Genomic DNA, 5,700 nt, shown 5'->3' with positions numbered 1-5,700 from the left:
TGTGCCACGTTGGTCTACTGATGATTCCAAGCTGAAAACACTGGAGGGACGGTCACTTTGTGAGCCATTTGGCCTGTCTCTCCTTCTGGGGGGCAGCCACAGAGATTCTTTGGGGAGGGGGGTTCTTCTGACACCAAAATCTGAAAACAGCCTTGGTCACAGAGACTGGTGCTCGGGGTTGCAATGAAGCTGAGTAAACAAGCCCTTTAAGGAACGCTCACCTTCACCACCCCCTGTTCACACCCCCAGTCTCTCTCTTAGTGACGGCCTTAGAATTGGCTTTCCTAGTCCAGGGATCCACTTCTCCTGTATTTCCATCAATGTCAGTCATTCTTTTCTTTTTTGGTACCTGGGATTGAACTCAGGGACCCTCGGCCACTGAGCCCCATCCCCAGCCCTGTTTTGCATTCTGTTTAGAGACAGGGTCTCACTGAGTCGCTTAGGGCCTCCCCTTTGCTGAGGCTGGCTTTGAACTCGCGATCCTCCTGCCTCAGCCTCATGTCAGTCATTCTTTATCGAAAAAGTATAAAAACTTGTGCTTCGGTCCTTTCTTTGAACTTTCTTGGGGAGAGCCCCATGTCTGTGCAGATTTAATAAAACTTTTATGCTTTGCTCTTGGTACAGAGTTCTTGTGCTAATGGGGTCCCTAGAACCAGCCAAAAGGACCCCAGAACTCAGGGGTGGTGGGTGGGGTCCGTCTCGCCGTGGTCCTCAAGGCAATGCCACCACACAGATGGGCACAGGGAGCCACAGAGGTTCCAGGAGGCGCCCCATCTGCAGCTGGTGGACGGGAAGCCGGACTTGCTGGGCGCTGGCGGGAAGCACATAGCACACAGGCTTAGAACTTGAAACCCTGGGTCCAGTTTGGGCTCTGCCACCTCCTGTGACTTCACTCTGGGTCTCAGCTTCCTTCCTCATTCATAAAATGGGCCGACCAACAGCCGCCCTGTCCATTCAGAGGGTTGTCCAGGGGTCAGCTGATGTCATGGGCACCGAAGGGCTTTGAAAATGGCAGAAGCTTAGCAAGTGAGTGGTTATTAGTTCACCAATATTATTATGGATTAGGTTCCCGATTTCCATTTTCTGCTGCCTCTCAGGAAATCTTCTTTTGGGTGGGAGGGCCTGGGGATTGAACCCAGGGGAGCTTAACCAGTGAGCTACATCCCCAGCCCTTTTTAGGTTTTTAATTTTGAGGCAGGGTCTTGTTTGGTGACCGAGGGCCTTGCTAAATTGCTGAGGCTGACCTTGAACTTGGAAGCCTCCCTCTTCAGCCTCCCAAACTGCTGGGATTACAGGTGTGTGCCACCCCGCCTGGCCTAAGGATTTTCTGTGTGTCTCTGGTGCTGGACTCACAATGCCCAGCGAGCTCCCAGGCAGGGACCCTTCTTCTCGTCCTCAGCTCTCAGCAGGGCTCTGATTCCTCAAGTTGTGGGGAAACTCAGTTCCCCTTCCCCTCTCTCTAACACCAAGGCCAAGACCAGCACTGCTGCTGTCTAGCTGGAATAACACAGAACACGTCTTAGACATTAGAGTGGAGATCAGTTGGAAATGATACTCTACTTTCTAGAAGGAGTAAAATTTGCAGAAACCTATATTTTTGTGAATCAAGGCAATAAACCCTGCTTTAACCTCTTTCCCTCTCTCTCTCTCTCCCCCCTTCCCCTCCTCTTTCTGATGTACTGAGGGTTACACCCGGGAGCACCCTGCCCCTGAGCTACATCCCCAGCACTTTCTGTTTTACTTTGAGATAGGGCCTCACTAAGTTGTCCAGTCTGGCCTCAAACTCTTGATCTTCTTGCCTCAACCTTTGGAGTGCAGGTGTGCAGCACCGTACCTGCTTTTAAACATATTGCATAGTTTTAATATATTTCTTTTTTTTCCCCATTAAAAGACATTATCCTTTTGGAAGCATAACTCACGGTAAGTGTTCAGCTGGGCGACTTTCCCACAGGTTCACCCACATCACCACAAAGACCTTGAACATTCCCAGAACCTTAGAGCCTCCCTCGTGCCCCTCCCAATCAACACCTGCCCCCCGCAGTATTGATCTATTTTTCGATAGGCTGTGGTACACATAGTTCAAGATTCAAAAGGTACAAAGGATAAATTCGAAACTCTTCCCCCCTCCGGTCCTGCTGGCAATCACTCCTTTTTCTCTCCCCACAGTCAGTATTACTGGTTTCTTGTAGATGCTTCCAAAGAAAGGGATACACACGCATTAAACATTCTCCCCTTTCTACGCGAAAAGCACCTGGCTCTTCAACTGTTGTGTATGTTGCTTTCTAAAAAAATGTCCCCCTCTTAACACAGATTAAAACACTATAATTAGATCCAGACATGGTGGTACATGTCTGAAATCCCAGCTACTCAAGAGGCTGAGGCAGGAGGATCACAAATTCGAGGCCAGGCTCAATAATTTAGGGAGATCCTGTCTCAAAATAAAAATAAAAAGTACCTTGGGCCGGGGTGGTAGCTCAGAGGTAGAGTGCTGGCCTACTCAGCACACATGAGACACTGGGTTCGAATCTCAGCACCACACAAAAATAAATAAGTAAAATAAAAGTTTTGTGTTCATCTATAACTATATATAAAAAAAAGTAACTGGGTAGCTGAGTGTGGTGGTACACGCCTGTAATCCCAGAAATTTGGGAGACTGAGGCAGGAGGATCTCAAGTTCGAGGCCAGCCTCAGCAATTTAGCAAGACTCTAAGCAATTTAGGGAGACACTGTCTGGAAATAAAAACTATAAAGGTCTGGGGATGTGGCTCAGTGGTTCAGCACCCCTGGGTTTCATCCCCATTAAAAAAAGGGGGGGGGCACTGGGGATACGGCTCAGTGTTGGAGCATTTGCCTAGCATGTAGGAGCCCTATGTTCAGCCCTTAGTGCCACAAAACAAAACTCACTAAAATAATTTGGATAATTGGCAAATTAGTAACTTTTTTTCTGCCTTGGTACTGGGGATTAGAGCAGAGTTGCTCTGCCTTGTAGCTACATCCTCAGTCCTTTTTATTTTTTAATATCCAGACAGTGTCTCCCTAAGATGCCTAGGCTAACCTGGAACTTGGGATCCTCCTGCCTCAATTTCCCCAGTTGTTGGGATTATAAGAGTGGGCCACTCTGCCCAGCTTGGTTTGTTTTTAAAATACAAAATTCAATTTACTGAACAATTCTATGCCCTGCCTTATGGCCCTCAGAGAGTGCTTGGGCAACAAGTCCTACTATTATATCCAAAAATGTAATTCAACTAGGAAAACATAACACACGGTAACTTTTTGATAGTGCTTTTAATACATGATTATGCCAGGTTCTGCCTTATTGGTACCATCTTTTCCTTTATCATTTCTCTCAATAACAGGAGAATGAATTTATAGTCACAGTAACTCTTGAGCCATGAAGGGCTGGTGTAAAGGAGCAAGTCAGGCGTGGTGGCGCACGCCTGTAATCCCAATGACTTGGAAGGCTGAGGCAGGAGGATCGTGAGTTCAAAGCCAGCCTCAGCAACTTAGCAAAGACCCCAAGCAACTTAGTGAAAACCTGTCTCAAAATAAAAAAAGGGCTGGGATTGTGGCTCAGTGGTAAAACACCCTTGAGTTTAATTCCCAGTACCAAAAAAAAAAAAAAAAAAAAAAAAAAAAACAGAAAAAGAAAAAAAAGTAGTGGTGAAAATTTGAAGTCTAAATTGTAGAATTTCTCAAAGGCCTGACTTACAGAGTTGACTGGGTTGGGGTGAATAGGGAGGGAAAGGACTATGCTGTACTTTCAGATGTATTCAGCAGTGCTCCTGGGAAATGGGTCAGGAGATTCCAGGGTGCTGATGGACTTCCTCCTAGGGAGGGCGGGTCAGGCCGGCCAGAGGGCAGCTGGGGGCCGGGGCTTGGGCGGGGAGTTCCAGGAAGCAGGCCAGGGCGGGCGGAGGAAGGCTCCCGGAGTCAAAGTCCTCAGGAGGCTGAAGGGCCTCGAGGCTCCAGAGTCATGGTCACGGGGCAGGGTTTCCGAGTGGGGCCATCCAAGCCTAGGGTGAGGGGCAAGCTGGGAGGCACCAGGTCATTTCTGAGAGTGAGGTCAAGGTTCACTGGTCTCTGGGTGCATGTGTGGGGGGTGCTAACTCAGATGCAGGTAGGTCTGGCCCAGGCTCCCTGGGGAGAAGTGCTGAGATAGCAGCTCCCCCAGAATCGCACCCTCTGTGTACCTGCCCCTTTATCAGGGGACTTTGCTGCTGGGTGTAATGGATTTCACCTCCCCTCAGATCTGGGTGACTCCTGACTTGCTCTAAGTAATAGGCAGAAAGGAAACGGAGCAACTTAAATTTTTTTTTTTTTTTGGTACCAGGGATTGAATTCAGGGGCACTGGACCCCTGAGCCACATCCCCAGCCCTATTTTGTACTTTATTTAGAGACAGGATCTCACCAAGTTGCTTGGTGCCTTGCTAAGTTGCTGAGGCTGGCTTTGAACTCACAATCCTCCTGCCTCAGCCTCCTGAGCAGCTGAGATTATCTTCGCGCATCACTGCATGGGCTGCTGTGCAACTTCTGAGGCTGGGTTTCTGCGTTTGCTCTTTTGGAATGCTTCATCCTGAAAAGAAACCCTGCAAAAGACCACAGGGAGCCAGAGGCCCAGGCATCCGGCTATTCTAGAAGGCCCAGCCCAGCCAATTTATTAGCAGACTGTAGCTACAGGAATGAGACCAGCGGAGGAGCCCTCCAGCCACTTCTCAGAACTGCAAAGAATAAAAAAATGCTGTTTTATTTATTTTTAAGTTTTTATTTTCATTTTTCATATTTACATGGACACAATACCTTTATGTTTTTTATTTATTTTTATGTGGTGCTGAGGATCAAACCCAGTGCCTCACACCTGAAAGGCAAGCAGTCTGCCATTGAGCTATAACCCCAGGCCCTAAACTGCTGTTTTAAATTATTATGTTCTGGAATGTTTTGTTACATGCAATAAATAGCTGATACATCCCTCTACCCTATACACGTCCTGCTCAAGTCTACAAAGGATATCTTTCTATCTCATGTTAGGCCAACTCAGAACTTCTTATGTATTAATAATTACATCCTCTAACCAGGCACAGAGGCACATGCCTGTCATCCCAGCAGCTCTGGAACCCAAGGCAGGAAGAGCACAAGTTCAAAGCCAGCCTCAGCAACTTAGCAAGGCCCTAAGCAACTCAGTGAGATCCTTTCTCTAAATGAAAAATATAAAAAAAAGGGCTGGAGATGTGGCTCAGCGGTTAAGTGCCCCTGGATTCAATCCTTAGTACCAAAAAACAAAACAAAAATGAATAAAATGCCTGGAATGTAGGTTGGTGATAAAGCCTGAGCACCTCTGGGTTCGGTCCCCAGCTCTGCCAAAAAAAGAAGAGACAACAAAGATTCATGTCCGTAAAGGAAAGGCCATGGGCGGGCACCTTGGTAAGGCCGCCACTGAGCAGCCAAGAGAAGAGGCCTTGGGAGAAAACCAGTCTGCTGACACCTCGATCTTGGACTTGCAACCTCCAGAAATGTGAGAAGATAAATTTCTGTTGCTTAAGGTCCCCCGTTGGTGGCAGGGGCAGCCCTAGCAAATTAATATAGATGTCAACACTCAGATTCAGGTCTCCCGCTTTCTTAGAATCTTCCTAAGACAACAAGATATCCCTCTTGGGCTGGGGATGTGGCTCAAGCGGTAGCACGCTCGCCTGGCATGCGTGCAG

This window comes from Marmota flaviventris, chromosome 6 (genome assembly GCF_047511675.1).
Source record: "Marmota flaviventris isolate mMarFla1 chromosome 6, mMarFla1.hap1, whole genome shotgun sequence".
NCBI classification, from domain to species: Eukaryota; Metazoa; Chordata; class Mammalia; order Rodentia; family Sciuridae; genus Marmota; species Marmota flaviventris.
The sequence above is the reverse complement of the archived record's forward strand: the minus strand, read 5'-3'. Positions refer to the sequence as shown.